This window comes from Eupeodes corollae, chromosome 1 (assembly GCF_945859685.1).
Source record: "Eupeodes corollae chromosome 1, idEupCoro1.1, whole genome shotgun sequence".
In the NCBI taxonomy this organism is placed as follows: domain Eukaryota; kingdom Metazoa; phylum Arthropoda; class Insecta; order Diptera; family Syrphidae; genus Eupeodes; species Eupeodes corollae.
In genome coordinates this window covers 75553128-75573894 of record NC_079147.1, presented here as the reverse complement: position 1 = coordinate 75573894, position 20767 = coordinate 75553128, and the positions used below count along the sequence as shown (strand labels likewise).

General features: G+C 35.5%; 1 protein-coding gene across 2 annotated transcripts in view; it reads left to right on the top strand.

Annotated features, from left to right (window-relative positions):
- Positions 1 to 20767, top strand: part of LOC129953797 (protein roadkill) — a 448090-nt gene that overhangs the window by 67059 nt on the left and 360264 nt on the right. The window contains exon 1 of one of the 2 annotated variants that reach the window (XM_056067263.1): positions 13493 to 13519. The exons of the other annotated variant lie outside the window; for it this stretch is intronic. The gene's annotated coding sequence lies outside the window, so the exon portion shown is untranslated. Of the gene's footprint in view, positions 1 to 13492; positions 13520 to 20767 lie in introns of those variants that run through there. 2 annotated transcript variants of the gene reach the window in all.

Here is a 20767-nt window from a genome sequence, read left to right as displayed (position 1 = left end):
CATGACTTAAATCTAATTTTTTTTTTAAATAAGCTCACACCTTCTTATAAACGGTGATTTTTTAAGAGCTTGAGAACTTTTTTTTAAAAAAAAACGCATAAAATTTGCAAAATCTCATCGATTCTTTATTTGAAACGTTAGATTGGTCCATGACATTTACTTTTTGAAGATAATTTCATTTAAATGTTGACCGCGGCTGCGTCTTAGGTGGTCCATTCGGAAAGTCCAATTTTGGGTAACTTTTTCGAGCATTTCGGCCGGAATAGCCCGAATTTCTTCGGAAATGTTGTCTTCCAAAGCTGGAATAGTTGCTGGCTTATTTGTGTAGACTTTAGACTTGACGTAGCCCCACAAGAAATAGTCTAAAGGCGTCAAATCGCATGATCTTGGTGGCCAACTTACCGGTCCATTCCTTGAGATGAATTGTTCTCCGAAGTTTTCCCTGAAAATGGCCATAGAATCGCGAGCTGTGTGGCATGTAGCGCCATCTTGTTGAAACCACATGTCAACCAAGTTCAGTTCTTCCATTTTTGGCAACAAAAAGTTTGTTAGCATTGAACGATAGCGATCGCCATTCACCGTAACGTTGCGTCCAATAGCATCTTTGAAAAAATACGGTCCAATGATTCCACCAGCGTACAAACCACACTAAACAGTGCATTTTTCAGGATGCATGGGCAGTTCTTGAACGGCTTCTGGTTGCTCTTCACTCCAAATGCGGCAATTTTGCTTATTTACGTAGCCATTCAACTAGAAATGAGCCTCATCGCTGAACAAAATTTGTCGATAAAAAAGCGGATTTTCTGCCAACTTTTCTACACTGATTTTGGTAATAAAATTCAATGATTTGCAAGCGTTGCTCGTTAGTAAGTCTATTGATGATGAAATGTCAAAGCATACTGAGCATCTTTCTCTTTGACACCATGTCTGAAATCCCGCGTGATCTGTCAAATACTAATGCATGAAAATCCTAACCTCAAAAAAATCACCCTTTATAAGGACACAGTGTGAGCACTAGAAAAGGGAGAGAGGGGTTGAAGGGAGTTGTCGGTGCACATTGATTTTGAACTTCTGAATATTGCAATGGCCGAGAAAGACAGAGTGTGGCAAGGCATTCCACATTCGCGTTGTACGGCTAAAGAACGAATTTCTGTACTTGACAGTACGACCGAAGTTGGGCTCGAGGGTATACAGGTGAATGATGAGCATTCCTAGACGCGCAAGTATTACGGTTGAACTGTTAAAGGAGAAGAATGCAGCTGGCTATTTCTCTAGACCATAAACCATTAAAATAACGGTAAAAGAGGGTGAAACAAGAAACTTTACGACGATGTTCGAGCGACGTTAATGATCGTATAATGGTATTATCACTAATAAATCTCTACGTTCAATACTGTCCAAGAGGCTTAAGTAAGTTACAGGAGCAGCAGCCCAGATATGGGAGTTTGCTCAAGCCTTGGGCGTTTATAAGTCTTGTAGATAATAGCCAGATAAGAGGGGGAAAAAACGTCTTGCATCGCCTCAGAAAACCCAAACATTTCGATGCATTTTTGGCGACATCGCGTATGTGATCGTTCCACAAAAGGTGGTTGGTGATACACATACCGAGAATATCGAGATGTTCAGTCTTCTCGATGTAAGTGCCATCTATGGCAAGTGGGGTATATCTCGCTTTAACGATACAAGACAGTATTGGGTTTTCGAAGCATTAAATTCCACGCGGTTTTTTACTACCCATTTAACAATGCTGTTTGGGTCGGAATTTAATGAGCTTATCATATTTTGTCGTTGCAGTTCCACATCCGAAGAAGAGGAATGTGATTCTGAAAACCAATATGAAAAACTAAGAGTACTATCGTCAGTGAAACTATGTATTGGATTAGAAGTTGTAGGCATTAGATCAGTAATAAAAATGAGAAAGAGGATTGGAGATAGAACAGAGCCTTGGGGCACACCAGCATTTATTTTGTAGTTTGCAGACCTGGACACATCCAATACAACTTGTATTGAACGATTCGAAAGATAATTACTAATCCAATTAAGAAGGGATTCATGAAAGCCGAAAACACGCATTTTCGATAAGAGAGCCTGAAATATCAAAGCATTGTCGATCATTAAGAAGCTTCCGATCTTCGGGAATTTCTTGAGCTGATAATTAATCAGCGATTCCATGGCCTTGAAAAGCAGAGACGTAAGTGCAATCGGTTGGTAATTAAAGGGTGAAGAATATTCGCCTTTTTTTGGGATAGACTGGACAAATGCGGTTTTCCATCTACTAGTAACGAGACCTCAGGACTAGGACAGATGAAAAAGCTTACGCAGTGGTTTTTCCAGCGTTAAAGAACACCTCTTCAGAACAGTAAAGGGTATACCATCCGGACCAGTGGATATATGTATGTTAAGATCTTTTAGAACTCTCGCTACAACTACGAGTGCGAAAAAAGATTTGCCCCATAGAATCACTAACACGCTCGATAACAGGTGGAGTCATAATACTCACTGGCAGCGTTGAATTTATATTATTATATCCTGTTTCCCTTATGGGTTCTCTGATTTTGTTGTGAATTCAAATGTGGAAAGCAAAAAGAATCGGACAAGCGAATGTGCTAACCTTTTTATGTTTAGCAGCTATATCGAGGACTTCTCTATTTTTCAATCTCGTGTTGGATAGGGTATCTTGGATGGGTGGATTTTTAAATACCTCGTTGAACGAGTTGGATAGCTGTATTGAGATAGCTGTCAAAAAATTAAAACAACTTGCAGCTGTTCACAAAAAGCAACGAAACATTTAAGCTTTGAAGTCAAAATTGTTGTAAGATAAAACATTTAATGGATAATTCAAATTATGATGAATTGATATGTGCGTAACAATTTCATAAATAAGAGTTACTTTAATATGTGATCTACATGTGTCAAATTTCCTCTTTTGGAATTCTATACGATTAATAATTTATTTGCGAAATCTCCGGTTTTAAATGATTTCCTTTGAACAGAAAACTATTCTAACAGAAACGAGGACTGTTTCAGCACAAGTCCAGAGACAAGTACCAAAATCTTACCGCGGCGAAAAAATAGAAATAAAAATGACCGACACAAGACAACTTTTTTAAAGTGGAAAAAAGCGTTCGCTCAAAAACCACTGTGACCTTTTTATTCTTTCCCTTTTCACATTCAGTCAAAGACTAAAGACTTTATAATATTTTCTCCAGAAAGAAGGAAAGATAATGTAGAAAACATCGAACAGAAGTCCACAAGGCTCTGTTCGATTCACAAAACATCGAACGAGTGTTAATAAACTCTTCGTTCGATACAAGGACTATTATGAAGTGACAATGCCTAGATATAGTTTGGAAGAATTTCGATCTCATTTCCGAAAGAGCAGAAGTTGCTTTGCCGTAAGATTTTGGGTTGGTTTGTTCACAGTAGATAAAGTTTTAGCTTAATGTTTGGGAACGCAAGAACTTTTGTTGCATTATATATCTGTTTGGTTATCCAACGCTTCTTTAAAAACCATTCAAGGGCCACTATCAACTAGAATAGCCAATAAAATGTGAACAAACTAGTCTTGATATCTAAAATGAATTGCTTATTAACGATTTCAAATTATTTGGATGTCTTGCACAAAGTGCTGCAAAATAAAATAACTTTTAACTTGGAGAAAAAACTGTTGTTTTTTCTTTGGATCTTGAGAAACTAAGAAAGTTTCTTATCAGCTGGAGACAGGTTCAATTTAGCTAAGAGCTCTGCTCATTGTGCATTCAGCGAAATTCTCCAAGTGGTATGTTAATTGCTCGAAGAGTATATTAAATGGCCAACTGTTGAACATTACAACAATATTTCCTCAAATTCAACAATGTGTTAAGTCAGCTTGTCTGTCAGATACCTACATACCCCAGAAATTATTGGATGACATCAGCTGTTTTTGATCAGCTGTTATTTTACACTTAAAACACTAACAAAAAGGTATCCGGATACCCTATCTGTCTGAGATTGAAATCAAACAACATTTTCAAATCATTAAAAGCTACTAGAATGTGGTGAAAAAAGCCATGCGACTATGTTACTGATATTGGCCGGTGTGATTGTCAGTTTTGACTGACTTAACTTTTTCTATTCTCATTTTATTCAAAATGTCGACTATCAGTATTTAAAAAAAAAATTGACTCGACCAACAAAAGTGTCAGGGAATAAAAAGAGATAATTTTTGTATCAGTTTTGACTGACAAACAATCAGTCACATTTGTAGTCATCAAACATAACACTCAGGATTGGTAAACTTAATTTACGAATAAAAATTAGAAAATGGACAGCAACTATCTTATTAGAATAAGTGCAGAAATCTTTATTAATTATTTCGTCTTAATTGTCAATCATGATCGATAATAAAATGACAACTTCTAATGAGATACAAAAATTATGATACGCGAATTATTTTGGAAACAAGTTGCCTATGTTACATTTATAAAATATTTGATCGTATGTCTTACTCATTATAAAGTCACATCTTGCTTGAAATCCTGTGTGTGAGTGGGAGGGGGAGTACAGAAAAACGTAACGGTGCGTTACAAGGGGAGGAGGGGGGTCAAAAATCTTCAAAAATTTCGTTACGTAATACTTGAACGCTCCCTATTATCCCTGCTATTGTTCTGAAGAGGTGTTATTGAACGCTGAATTGGTCCTAAACCTTATAGGTTTAGTTCTTAGTAGATGGAAAACAGTATTTCACGATTTCACATACGTCCCTTAACGCTGATTAATTATCAGCTCAAGAAGATCGAAAGCTTCTTAATGACCGGCATTAAATCTTTCGCAGCAAATGGTCCACTGGTGATATCATGGTTCATCTCAGAAAATCTTTACATCGCTTTAGAAAAAGTAAGATTATTGCTCTTTTCAAAGCTGATATGTTTTGACATTTTACGAACAAAAACTACGTCATTATTACACGTTCTTCAATATTGCATTGACATTTTTTAATTGGCTTCTTAATTGGGGCTGCCAAAAACCTGTACAAACCCTGTTTTAACTAACCATAAACTGTCAGCTGTCAGATGAATATCTTTTTTGAAGGTAGCCAAAATTTTAATACAACACAAATGGCGGCAAATTAATTTTGTGCGTTTACTTTGGGACACCCTTTAATTCACCCTAAATGTACACACCTTTTTGTACATGGTGTAAATATGGTACATTAGGTATTTGTTGTCATAATTCCGGAATGTTGCCCTGACAGCAAATATCGTAGCTATGGGTATAACACTATTGCATGCACAGATGGTGATGGTCACAAAAACAACAAAAAAAAAAAAACCCAACATCATTTAGGAATTGCATTTTTGAATTGGGGTGCTCCATCCCATAAAAAGGAGGAAACAAAAACGAAAAAAAAGGTAAACCCGAACTACGAAGGAAGCTCACAGCACAGCACATCTACTCGTATATTGGTTTTTGTTGGATGACGTTGTCGTATGCAGCGTATACCCTACCCTACTCTACCCTATACTAGCAATTTCCAGAACGCGAAACGAATTGCTGCTCCCTGGCACAATAGAGACATGGAACAAACGTTTCGCGTAGTCATCGCTGTGCATTGCATAGCATAGTGTATGTTCAAAGAATAGCATTTGCTGATGGAAAAAGAAGCTGGAGTGGCTGTCCGCACAGTGTTATCCCCTTTTTCTATACCTCTGCCATCGTATACACATTTGAAAAATGCCCTCTTTTCGGGTTTACTCTTATCCTTGGGGAGATTTCATCTTCTTCCCTCTCATTCATTCATAATGAAAATTCTCCTCATCATCCGAAGGGTTTGCATGTTGGTTAAAAAGACTGCTATATAGATGGTTAGGTTATACCTCTTCAATTCTATAATACCGCCACAAGTTGGGAACGACGTCGACAACGACAACGCTGATGGTTAGGATTCCACGATATAGCAGCATCAGCTTACACGGAGTCGAGTCGAGTAGAGTCGGTCCCCTAAATTACTACTAACAATTCGGCTACATTTTCATCGTTTATACCTTATAGTTGCTCGTTGCAGCGGACAAGGTTTTGATTATTTTTTCGTCCTTAATACCTTCGGATTGGTATGTAATTTCCTTTCAAAGGAAAATCCATTTTTATTCTTTGTACTCGTTCTGTTTGTTTGCTTGCTTGGTTGGTTGCTGGGCTTGCTTAAATTACGAAGGGTGGTGGTGGTAATGACGATGGTGATGGTGGTCCTGCCCTGCCCTGTTTTGCCCTATTCTGATCTGAGTTCTATAGCTGTTGTTGGTTGGTGCGATGCTTAAGAGATCCTGGCCTGATGGATAAAGTAATACATACCGTACCGTACCTTCTTCCTTTTCTCTACACTTTTCTGCAGGAAGTTCTGAATTGTGAACCTTATACATAAAATACAAAGCCATCCGTAAACAGATATACAACAGAAAAGAAAAGAACTTGTTTAATGTTATTCAATTTATCCTCAAGTGATTTTCTTCTTTTATTTTGTTGGTTAGGTTTTCTATGTGTAACGTTTACGGATGTAAAGAACTTTTCAAATAGAAAGTTGCGATATTTACAAAACGCGTTACATTGGAGAGATTTTCTTACACAATATACCTGCGGTATTTTTAGATAGTTTTGCGGTTTATTTTTATTTTATTTTGGGGAGAAAATAAAAATAAAAACATCAAACGAGACAAATGAATAACCTTGAAATAAATGCATTATTGTTGATGCTTTGAATTTAATAAAATAAAAGGATACAGCGCCAGCAGCGATGAAAAAAGGAATTAAAATCTAGTTATACGAATGACGGGATTGTAAGCATGATGTATATTATTTTAATTGTTGAGTTATTATTGAAATAAATATGTAACATCCTAGAGCGAGGAGATTCACATTATTCTGATACTAGGACAAGAATAAGACCATTGATATTCGAAACAACCGAATCAGGTATCAGGATGTTTAAATTTACGAACAATTTCTTATTTTAACTTTCCTATCATGCTGCCAGAATTTTTTCAACACTATCCGGAAGGTCAGTCATGAATATTCGAAGTGTTTGGGTATTTAAATGTTTTGAAAATATATTAGCATTATTCTGCTAAAAGCCTAATTTACATATGTTCTGGCTTTATCCATGATTTCGTTGACATTCAAAACATCTCCTTTTTTTAAGTTTGGCTAAACTACGACGCATGTTGGTTAGAACGTTTGACTGTCATGGCAAAGGTCTTGGGTTCTATCCCCGTCTGTCCCATCTAATTTTTTTTTCACGGGTAATGCCTCTTACGAGGAATTGACAAATCCTCCAAGAGTAATTCTTGCCATGAAAAGTGCTTTCTCAAATTAGCCGTTCGGGTTCGGCTTAAAACTGTAGGTCCTTCCATTCCTGATACCATTACTCGCTCACAGGAGTGGTTGAGATACACAGATAAAGAAAACGTCAAAAAAAAACTGAAAGAACATGTTATCTTGGGTTTGGTACCGAGCTTTGAAGATGTTTTAATTTCATGTTTTTACATACTTTAACCGTTTGAATAAAACTATACAAAAATTAAGTTTTAAACGTATTTTATCATTAATATTATTTAAACAAATCACATAAAAACAAAATAAGCAAGAAGTAATTTTTAATTAATGACATAACCTTAGAATTTAAACTTATTGTTGTGTCCAAAATTTGGCATTTCTGCACGAGATTTCAACTTGTTTTTAATAAAGCCATCTCCAGAAGTAGGGTCAGAGACATTCTGTGATGCCTCTGATACCAGCTAAACACATCTTTCCACAGATTGGGTGTGACAGGGAAAGTCAACAATTTCCAAGCTCTTATCTTTTGCCATGATGTGAAGGTCTTGAAATGAAATATGTCGAAGAACCGGGGATGATGTTACCTGACATTCGTTCTACAAAATAGTTTCGGTATAATCTTTAGCAGAGAAGTTGATCTTTGGTGGTTTATATATCCTGCGTTTGTTGATATTTTCAGCTTCTCTAGCTTTTTTTATTCTTAGCAATGCCAGCTACCGATTGTGGTCCCTTTCATCAAACAACATACTGATAAGCAGGTTTTATAGATGTGCAAAATAAGCATTTCTTTCTATAACAGAATTCACAACACATCTCAAATTTTCGGGTAGATATCGAGAGTACATAATTAATTGGAAAATATGTTTGGCTCCATCCTTAAAAGACCCCTGTCGCTTGGTTTGATTGAGCGTATATATTTACGACGTAGTTGACAAGACGAAGATCACTAACATAAAGTCTCAGTATGCGTTTAGCTGAAGTAAGCCATCTCGAGTGCGCCATTTTTCCGGATTGACGGTTTGCCAGCTCAGGAGAACAGAAACCAGTTGATACAGCTTGACAATTTGACATATCTGATAAAGAAATTTTTTTCGGGAAAGTCAGGCATATTACCAGCCACTGCACAAAAGCTCACGGTGGTTTTACTTTCGCAATCAGCTAATTGTTTCCCAATAGGTCCAGAATATTCTCTAGGACCCGAAGTGCAATAATCTAATGTCAAGAATAAATGACGAAGAGGTAACTCATTGACGTGAAGCATGCAAATACACAATTGCAGCGGTCTCTTCAAGAACTCCTCTAAATATTGAATGACGCCTCCCTTCCAACCAGTGTTAGTTGCAGTTCCGTCACATCCAATGCAAAGCACGTCATCTAAATTCCAACCTTGACTCTCTAAAAAGGTTGTGATGGAAGTAAAAATCCCTTTTGCGGTGCCACGACCTGGCGTTGTGTGTCCCAAGTTAATTTATCCGGGTTCTGCCAAAATTAAGATGTGTTCTTCAAAAATTTCTTTACGGTAATAACGCGCCCCTATTCATCAGGGACTTGTTGTTTCTTTCATAAATGTAAATGCTTTTTATAGCAATACCTCCAATATCTTCTAAAGCTTCATTACGTCATTTCGATGCAGCTTGGTGGATCTTATTTTTGTCTAAAGGAAGAGTTGAATCTTTGGAAGAAACCCCACCGACATCAGCCAAAACAGCAGAAGGGTCAGTAGCAGCAGATCGCATCGATAAACCGTCGATAAATCGTATCGCACCAACTCTTCATTGCAGTTTCCTGAGACAATATGCGTTTCCTGCGTAGACCATTTTTTTGCTTCCGATTTTTTTTTTGGTCACCGATTGGGGGTATTTTTAGCTTAAAACCTTATAAATTTGAAACCGCTGGAAAAGTATTGTTGCATGCAAATCAAAACGTCAAATATGTTCTAAACTTAATAAGATAATATTTTATAGTAAATAGTAGTTCAGGAATCGAAATTAAGGAAGGGAAAAAAAGCATAAAAATATCAATTTGTCAAAACTTTGAGGGTCGGTACAACCCCCTAGACAAATTTTAATATTTTTTATTAAATATAATAATTAGATAAAATAATATATTTTTGTTGCGAAAAATTCGTGATGGAACATGGAATGGAATTAATGAAAACAAATTAAAAGAATTTATTCTGTTATCAATAAAATCTTTAATGTACAAAACACTTCGGACTTGTCTCCGACATTTAAGCGTTTTTAAGGCAATAAGAACGCACGATGATTTATAATCTGGTAAAGACCCAACCCAGTTAAGTTTTCCAAGTGCATAACGAGTGAATCTTTTGTGAACTCTTTCGAATCTTAAAATTTTATTTTCATAAAAAGGAGATCAGACAATACAAACAAATTCTAAAACAGGTAGAACTATAGACATAAATAAGGTCTTCAAAGTATAGGCATCCTTAAAATCTTTGGAGTTCCGCTTCAAGAAACCTAAAAGTGAATTACCTTTAGATACAATGTAATCAACATCAGATCTAAAGTCATTCTTTGAATCAAAAATCACCCCAAGATCATTACCCTCAGAAGACTAACATCATAGAATTTATATTCAAAGTCAATAAGGGATGAAAACTTAGATACACTAAAAATTTTACGTTTCGAGTAATTCAGCTGAAGATGATTGTTTAGATCCTACTGCATTAATAAGCCATCTTAAAGTGAAGGTGTTGCTATGAAAACTTTCACATCATCGGCATACATCAGCAGTTACAAAATTTAAGAACAGAAGGTAAATCATTTATAAAGATTATAAAAAGAAGTGGGCCCAAATGACTGCCTTGTGGAAGGCCCTACACCACGTCTATAAGATTTGAAACACAATAATCTATTTTAACAGCTTGTTTTCTATCAGAAACGTATCCACTGTAAAAATGAAGCATTCAATCCAAACATCTAAAGCTTTTGTAGGAGAAGACCATGAGACCAAAGTTTTTTTTTTTTTAAATAAAAAATAATAAAAGTTGGTAAAAATTGATTTTCGACTCAAAAATCTTTTTAAAAATTTGAGATTATGGCTTTTAACTAACTTAGTCTTAGAAAGATTGTTTTCAACATCCGGTAAAATTTTAAGAAAAATCGAATTGACAGTTTTTATATTACAAAAAGACTAAAAACCTAAATAAAATTTAACAAAAGTTGGTAAGAATGGATTTTCGACTCAAATATCTTTTCAAAAATTAAAAATATTGGTTTCAAACTAATTTTATCTCAAATTCAGATAAAACAGTGAGTTTTTTTATAAAAAATTTAAATCTACAAAAAATATTACGCAAAATTGGTAAAAATTGATGTTCGGTTCTCGATATCTCGTGGATAATAGAAGAGAGAGACTTCTAATTAATTTCATTCATTCAATTTTTATTTGTTTATACAAGAAATAAAAACTTTTAAGGAAACTAAAATTGGTAAAAATAGGTTAACGTCTAAAAATCTCGTTAACGTCTGGTATCGAAGAGTTTTCGACTGTGATATCTTTTATTGGGCTAACTCTGTTATCCAAAGATTTGCTTAAATACGGCAACCTACACGCCTTCATGCGCCTTCATATTCGAACTCAAGAAGTCAAAGGCTTTCGAATGCGAACAATCTCAAGTGGTTTCCTAAAAATACAAAATGCCAAAATAAACGAATTTTCGCCGACATCTGCCAGGAAAATGCGGCCACGTAGACTTCTATTATGTACATATTCACAATCAGGGAGTAGAAGGCTTCCGGATGAGGCCAATTTCAAATTGTTTTCCAAAAGTCTAAAAACGTTTTCGGTGACCTCTGCAGTCCAATTTCGTCCTTCGAAACCACATGGGTCATTTACATCAAGTTGCAATGCACTTGAAGTGGTTTCCCTCCCTATTTTAATGTTCAAACAGGGTGTACTTTTGATGCACTTTTCCTCAAAAACGAGGCAAACACGTGCCGGAGACAAACGTTTGTTTTATCACCGCTACTAAGACTACTTACAATTTTAATTTCAACTGGTTTCCTTTCAATTCAAAAATTAGCTCTCAGCTCTTAGGCTGCATGTTTTATTCTTATTTTAAAAATAGGTAAAGAACTTTTTTATTTTTATTTTCCGCAAAGTTTAAAAATATGATTTACTAGTAAGGTCTGAAAGTTGAAACTCTACTGCTATCCAAAAACATGTAAACTCTAAACACGAACCCACATATAGCTTCGAATAGGTTTCTGAAACAAAGAACAGAAATTCAAAAATTGCTGACAAGTCTTAACAGACCTGTCATAATCGTTATCTTCGTGTATCCTCTTATCTTTCGCTACCGCCAGGCGTCGCGTCGTGCGTGATCATCTGAGTAAAACTTTACACACATAAGCTTGAACTCAAATAGTAAATTTTTTTTAACCGAATGTGAATTTGAAAGTATCAAAGTTTAACAACTTTTAAACATATTTAAATGATACCTTAACCTCGTTAGCAACAAGGGTAATAATAAATAAAAGGGTAATAAATAAAAGAAGATGAGAATAGGCTTTTCCTTCGGAGATATAAGTGTAACCTTACTGAGTTCCTTAAAGGACAGTTTATATTTGTTCGTAACAGAATCGAATAAAAAAAAAATACACCTAATAAAAGTAAATTACCATTTGGTTCCAAAGAGCTATCTAATTATCTGTATGTCAAGATCATGCAATCCATAAGATATACATACATAATTATTGTGCCAGAGAGGTAAAACTGTTTTTATTTTTTTTTTCAGATCAATTAAATCAACTGCGAGTCCTGAATGGAAAGTTTTTAATACTCACACTACCTCCTGTTTGTAAATACTTTGTCCATATTTTCAACTTTTATTTATATATTGGTGAACTTCAAAACACTTGAGTGCTATAATATTTCAGAATTCAGTTAACTTAACTTTAACTTCTCCATCTCTAGTACATCCCTTGCTGACAGTGTCCAGCGTAAAAAAACCCGAGTTGGTATTTCCAATCTGCTTATATTACAAATATGGGGATACCTCAGGGGTCCGTCTTGGGTCCTTTGATATTTTTGCTGTTTTTATAATTGACCTCCCTTACGTCACATTTTCAACGGATAAGTTCATTTGTATGCTGACGATTTAGTTCTTTAATTGCTTTGTTCAATTTGTCGGAGGGAGTACTGTTTAGCTAAGCTATGTTTAATAAGGACTTCACAGTAGCACTACAGCAGTATTGCCAAAAATCCGTTCGTAAATGTAAACAAACAGCTCTGAGTGAACGTGGCAATTCTTTTGTTAATAAAAATAAAACGATTTGCGATAAAGTTGGCATTTGTTTTTATAATTGATGCTGAAATCGCACAAAAATAGCAGACGAGAAAATGTGAATATCCTATTAAGCATTCAAAACTATCTATTAAGTTTAGTTGATTATCTTTCGAATCTGATCATTTAATAAACTGTTTTCTTAGGTTAAATAACAATCTCGTTGTTTGAACAAAGTGCTTGGAAGTTTATATTTCAACAAAAGAGCAATTCTTGCAATTTCCAAAATATCAAACAGCTTCATATGTATTTTTGGTTGTTCGCAATTCGAGTTTTATCAAAATTACTTAAGTTCGTTACAATCCGAATGTTGGAAGTTTTGTGAAATTTTGTGAGAAACAGTAATGAATACAAAAAAACTTACTCGAAATGTAGACCAAGTCATCCGAAAACGTTTTTGAAAAGAGTATGCCTTAACATAGTTCAATATTCTAAAACGATTCCCTTCTTCTTCGTCTTATTATTTCTTCTCATTTTCTTATTCGTTCCGATTTTCTTATTTCGTCCAATTTTCTTATTTCTTCTAATTTTCCTCCACTGTTTATAAAAACATTGCCTAATTTGTATTTGTGATATTTGTTTCCAAAATTTTTTTGTCAGAAATTTGTTTCCAATTTTTTTTAGTAAAATCGAAAAAACCTTTTGTTTTTCATTATTCAAACAAAAGGAATGTTAAGATTTTTAAGCCTGTATAAGAGTGAAGCTAAACCGAATTTATTTTGATAAACATGAAACACTGACCCAATTTTTAGATTATTTTTAAATCAATTATTTATATTTTCAAAAATTACTAAAATGTTTCTACTGTTTTTTAAATTATTCAAAAACAATATCTAATCCAATGTTTATTTTTCTTTCTAGGTAATTCAATCATCAACTTCATGCACATTTTCTACTTAAGCCAAGGTAAGATTCGTATAACTAATCTCTGTGGAAAAGACGAAGTATTTATGAGTAGAAAAAAAATCGAAAATCTAGTTCTGCTCTGTTGATTCGAAAACCAGCAATCATATTCACTTCGTCTTTCACTAAGAAAATACGCAAATACTTTATTTTTACTAGAGAGGAGGATTGCTTGAAGTTTAGTTGCTTCAACAACATCGATAATCCGAAGATGATTGCATTTAACAATTAGTTAACTCCAAGCATCTTCTTTAGGATTTTTAAGTTTACTTTTTAACCATAAAATTAATTTTAATTTTCTAAGCCTGTAATTAAATATTCTTACTAACATTATAAACGCAAAAGTAGCTCTGCATGTTTCGAAATCACGCTAAAACTTCAAAACAGATTTAAAAGAAATTTCGTAGAAAAATGTCTGGAGCGTTCGAAATGAAAATGGATACCTTTTCATCTGAAAAAAGGTCTGTAAGAAGTTGAAATTGTGGAAACTTGAAACTTAATTTTAAGGGTTTTGATTAGATAATAATATGTATGACATTGAAAGTCGGTAAAAAAAATTACCGTAAAGAGGGTAAAAATAGGGACTTAAAGGTTTTGAATGATAAATCAAATAAAGCTTACAACTTTCGGTTTCGATTCCCCGTATTCCAATAATTTCGATTTATTTGGCATTTTAGTTTAGAAGACTGCAGATTCCCTTCAGAGTAGCGTTTGTAATCTTGCTTACTTACTTAAAGTGGCGCTACAGTAAGGGCGGACCTGACCTCAACAAACATGCGTCTCAAGCCAGCTCGGTCCCTAGCTAGCTGTCTCCAGTTTCGAATGACTCATTTGGTTGAGGTCTTCACCCACCTAAGTGCGCCACCTGAGTTGCGGTCTTCTTCCACTGCGTCGTCCCTCGCGATTGGATTCGAAGACCTTTCGGGCTGGAGCGTTGATGTCCATTCGCTTTACATGACAAAGCCATTAAATCCCTTGGACTTTAATTCTGCTAACTAGGACAGCCCGTAGAATTCGTCGTTATATCTTCTCCTCCATTCTCCATCTATCCGTACGGACCAAATTACCCGAAGAATTTTTCTCTTGAAGCATCCTAAGACGTTCTCATCTTTTTTTGACATGGCCTCAGCGCTAAATATGAGAACCGGGATGATGAGTGTCTTATAGATGGTGATTTTAGGTGCTCGAGAGAGGACCTTACTGCTCAATTGCCTTCTAACTCCAAAGAAGCAGCAATTTGCAATGGCAATTTTGTTTTGATTTCTGCGCTGGTGTCGTTGCCTGTGTTGATAGCGGTGCTATCAATAGAAGTTATAGCTGTCCATGGTGAGTTTTTGTCGAAGACGTCGTTGTTCAATGTCCTTTTATGATGACAGCAAATACTTGGTTTTGCCCTCATTGACAACTAAACCCATCTTCTTCGCTTCCGTCGCAATGATCAAAAACGCTCCACTGACATCACGCTTTGATCTTCCAATTATGTCAATATCATCTGCGTATCCGAGTAATTGAATAGACCTTTGGAAGATTGTGCCTCTAGTGTTGACGGTTGAGTTTTGCACAATTATTTCCAGAACGATATTGAAAAAGTCGCATGACAGTGCATCGCCTTGTCTAAAACCTTTTTTGACATCAAATGCATCGGTGAGATCTTTTCTGACCTGATCCTGATTATTACACAAATGGTTAAGTTCCATTCCACATTGGGAAAGAAATTCACACCAACTTGTTTCGGTTCGTATTACATTAAGCTCTGCTATCTTCGGAAGCCTATTATTGCTCATCTTTATAACTCTCAAGAGGTAATCGACTTGTATTTTTAGGGTTCATATGAACATAGGTGATAATCCTGATTCCAACATAATAACATAGTTAGGTTTATTTGATGGCAGTCTAGAAATTCGCTTAATAAAGTATCGGAGAAGTTTCTCAACTGTTTCGTAATGTTTCGTTCCCCAAGTTTGTGCCGCGTAAAACATGACAGACTCAGCTACCGCTTCAAGTATCTTGAACTTGTTCCTATGTGAAATACTTTTGTTAGAAAAACATCTATTCCAAGTTGAACTAATTGCACCTTTAGCCTTAACTAGTTTCTCTCTTAGATGAATTTCCGTGCTCAAATTTATCGTTAAGTGAACTTAAAGGTATTTGAATTCCGTGACAACTCTAATGACCTCCCCATTTTTCTTTCGCCGAATTGCGACCTCCTCCTTGTTTAAAAATCAAAATGTTAGACCTATTATCGAACTCCAAAGCTGACAATATTGTAATGATTCATGTGATGCTGCCAAAAGAAAATGTCGTCTATAAACAGCAATGCTTTTATTGTTTATCCACCTGGTAAGAGGTCTGTAAGATCTTCAATAAACAAGGCGAACAGACTCGGACTCAATGTACAGCCCTGTCTGACTTCCGATTGTATCTTAAACCCTCTCGACAATTCTTCTCCATTCCATACGTTAGCAATTGTATTTGCATATAGATTCTGAATAACTCTTCCGAACTTCCATGACATTCGGTTACTATACAGCTTGTAGTTAAGCGCATGTCTATCGATCATATCAAATGCAGATTTAAGGTCAACGAAAAACGTACATACTCGTAGCTTCTTGTCCTTATTCAGGAATGTTTCTGCGATACTTTAAGGGTAAAAATGTGGTCAACCCGTCCTAAAGCCTGCTTGAAACTCCTTTAAGAGCCTCTTGTCTTCTATCCATTTATTGAAACGTTTTTGCAAAACCACTGTGAATATTTTATATGAAAGGATATTCCTCTGTAATTAGACACCTCGGCCAAGCTACCTTTCTTATGAATCGGGAAAATGATGGACTCCTTGAATTCTAGTGGTATGTTTCCTGTTTCCATGTTATAAATAGTTGTCTGCTGTTCCTTACTTATAAAATTCTGCTGGTATGTCATTCGGTCCGCATGCTTTCCCATCTTTAAGTTCCATTACAGCTGAAATCACTTCTTGGTGTCTTATTGCAGCATCAAGAGTTTCATTTTTAAAACCCGGAGTAGCGTATTGAAAAACAAGTTTGCCTTCTGTCGGATTCAACAAACTCTGAAAGTGATCTGCCAGCTGATCAGAACCTATACCAAAAAGGATTGAAAACTTTTTTCCGTTCAGCTGCTTTGACAGGTTCCAAAAATTCTTTCCGCTTTTACAAGACGCTAATCTCTTGGATTCAGCTTCGAAGAATGCTGCCTTCTTTAGTTTACATATTGCCTTTGATGAATCCACTTGGATTATGGGAGATCTTTACGTCAGAACATTAATCAAAGGAACAGTTGATTCACGGATATCACAGCTTATCACTGAAGTGAGAATTTCAAAAGGTACTGTGAGTGACAGCAACAGAAGTATGTTTTGTGAGCTCTTAGAAGACATCGGTGCATTTATCCTTAACGGGAGAGGCTTTGGCGATAAAACTGGAGAGTTTACTGCTGCCCTTCATACAGTGCATTGGAAATGATTAAAAGTTTTCAATTGAAAGTAAAATCTTTTCGGAACACATGCCGCTAGTTTTAGGTCTTAAAGCTTTTGAAGAAATGCAAAGTTCCCCCAGTTCATTGTTGCTTCCAAGGCTTAAATGGTTTACCAATAGAATTGATAAAGTTGCTGTGCAAAAACTCTTGCCTTTAGATAGTGTTGAAACACGATGCAACTCCTTAAAAGAGTGTATCGATGAAGCATACGGGAACCCTATTAATACAGCAAAAAAATTGGTGGAAACTGGCCAAAGAGATACCCGGTAATCCTGCGAATACCGGAACCCAAATTACAGCTTTTGAATTCTTGTCATTTTTCGAAAAATCCCTTACTTAATTCAGCAGTGGAGAATATTCCTGTGAAACGAATCTAGTTGAAATACCTGAACTTTTGAAGATTGCGATTGAAGCTTAAAAAAAAAACAAAGCTCCCGATATAGTTTTTCCATGTAAGTTTTTTTTTTATTGGGGAGGTTCATACTTTGCTGAAAAGAATCTACGAAACTGAAACAATACCAACATCCTTCAAAAATCTAATTATCTTTCCGGTCTTCAAAAAGGTGACGCTAGTCTTGTATCTAACTATCGTGAGCTTTCATTTTTAGATACCCTCTACAAATTATTCACCTCAGTTCTCCTAAACCGCCTCACGACTTGGATTAAAAACAACAATGTACTCAATGAAAAGATTATAGTACCATTGATTAAATTTTCAATCTTTCATGCCTTATTCCGCTGCAACTAAGCCAGAAGAAGAAACTTAATGCTTGGTTAGTAGACTTAAAAGCTGCGATCGACACTATTAACAGAGAAGACGAAAATGGGTAAAATTATCGAACTATTATACCAAGACCTAGTTGCCGCCGTATGGGATGGAAGCAGCACCCCTAATTTCTTTGGAACGAGCAAAGACGTTAAACAAGGTTGCGTTCTGAGAGCTCTGCTACTTGTCTTGTTCTTAAATGACCTACATTCTGAACTCCTCATCGGAATACATGTGGAAAGAATCGGTATAAATGTTTTTTTGTATGCTGATGATATTGTAATTTTGGCTGAGAGTCCAGCTTTACTTCAAACAATTGTAAACAAGTTTAGCAGCTATTGCGATAAATGGAACCTTGAAGTTAATCTTGAGAAATCTGAAATTGTTATTTTGAGGAATGGATGCCGAAGACCATTTAGTAAAAAATGGAATTTCAATCGTGTAGAAGTAAAAATAACAAACCAGTAAAAATATCTTGGCGTCGTCTTTACATATAATATGTCTTGGTCTGAACATCTGACAAAGAGGCTTGCAACATCAAAAAATGCAATCAATCCAACCTGATCTAGGTTCCTGAAAAATGAGTTAGTGCTACATTCGGCAAAGTTTAAAGTCCGTGATTCAGCTTCAAAGGTTTTTCGTCAAAAGATGTTTCAACGTACCAGATAATACACCAAACTACGTTATAAACATCGAAACAGGTCTTCCAAAAGCGTTTCTTACTACCCTTGAAATACATTTGAAATATTTCCGAAAAGTTTTCAGTCTACCCAGCTCTAGATTACCAAGCATACTTTCATCCGCAGTATTTCGCAAATATTTATTGGGCACGGGAATGGTCACGCCTCTTCTGAATGCTATAGGGCATTTCAGCATGACACTCTTGGCTTATGCACAATGTGTAATCTTGATGCAGCTGAGAACACCTACCACTTCGTCAGCATCTGTCCTATTTTCAATTCATACCGGAGATTATTTCTAGAAGCTGAAACAATAAATCGCCCCGATTTTTTTCAAATACTGAATGGCAAATGTTATTTAAATCTATACAAGTTCTTAAAATATGCTCTTAACTATCGCAACTTCATTACTTAATTCTCGTGCCTTTCTACAGCCTACATCAACTACAGTTGAATACGACTCCTTGATTATTTTATTTAGCTTGGATGGATCACAATTTCTTTGTCTCAGCAGTGAGATATCAAGCCTTGTTTTCAATTATGAAAATTAATGAAAGCTATAACTGACACTTAAATAAGATATTAATGGCTGAAACACAAACACGCTTCAGCTTCGGCTTCGCTTGACGTTTACAAGTTCAGCGATATGAATTCAATGCATGCTATCACAATGGAGCTTCGACCTCACGTTTCGTTTGACAATCGTAAAGAAAAGAACGTAATGTAACGTAAAGCGACTCCAAACGGAAGCTCTAGTTCAATTATATGAACATTTGCTTTGTCTGACAGCTCATCAGTTGTAAAAAAATGTCAACAAACAAAATATTTGCTCTTTGGAGGGATGAAATAATAGAAATATCATTCAAAGCCACCTCGAAGTAGGCCCACGGCAACGCAGACGAACCCGAAGCTGAAGCGTGTTTGTGATTCAGCCATAAAGTTCTTACATTCTGACAACTTTGTTACGATCTGAGCGCTCTCGCGTATAAACCGAGCTACTTGAACCCTAAGCAATTTAAAGTAACAAACCTAAGAACCGTTTTATGCCACACAGTTGATACAAATTTCGCACACCCTAAAAGATACAAAAGTTCCCTGATTCAGTCTTATAAAATGTCATAATTTGCTTTATTTAATATCTAATCGGAAAATAACGCAAGAGTAGATAATTTCTACTTCTACTATTTACTAACCTTTTGAATATTAAAAAAAGAAAATGTTTACGGAAACGTCATAAAGACACAAAACTGTTTTACCTTTTTTTTTTACTGTTATTACGTCATAATGTTCACATTTATGCAATTGACGTTTTGTTTTTTTATTTTCCGGTAAAAAAAAGAAAGAAAACAAAAACTCAAAAAATCCTTTGCATTCACATTTGTAAGTGTTTTCAATTCTACTTTGTGACATTTTCTTTTCATAATATTCTCTCAAGTATTTCCAATGATAAAATTCCAAGAAATTATCTAACAATTTACGGTGGTGTCAACTTTTCAAATACACCAGTACCACCAACATACGCCCTTTTAACGGTATACCTACATAACACATAAAAGAAGAAGAAAATAAGACAAAAATAAAATAAACCCAAGAACTTCACTTCATTTCAGTTCAGTTAAGTTCATAGTACTCTTTCCTACCTATAGTACATTTCAAAAGAACTTTATAAAACAAATCTCTGTCCTTTTTCTTTTTTGCTTATTTTATTTTGTCTAAGTTTCCCTCTTCGTTTTCATGCAGAAATGACAGTTGGTTTGGTTTAGCTCCTCGCAGTCGTATATATCGTACGTAAGTAGCTTAGCTGTCAGAAACTAAGTTGAATCCTTCTGACACAAACGGGGGAAAATCACTGAAACACAACGAACGATGACTACGACTACGACTACGACCACGACGACCCCTTTTGTCATAAGAATGTCAAAAACTTCATAGAACGTCAAATGCATGTAATGATAATAATATAGTCTATGAAGTCGTCTGCTGCTATTGAGCTCAGCGCCACCCTTTTACAATGGTATCGTCGGCTGATGGTCACTATATACCTTCTATTACTCAACCCATTGTATGTTTTCTTTCCAAAAATTGTAAAGTTCCCATTGTTTGTGATGGGCAAATGCAACATACTTGATTTTATACAAGTCACTCAGACTCAGTGCCACGAGATTTATTAAGGGGATGAATTATTCTGAAAATGATACGTTAATTGATTTATGTATTCCAATCGTCGCTGTTGTTGCAAACTTATAGGGTGACCATATTCATAAAAAAGAATCGAAAGTGACAGCCTATTGAAGCGTGTCTTTTTATCTGTTATGG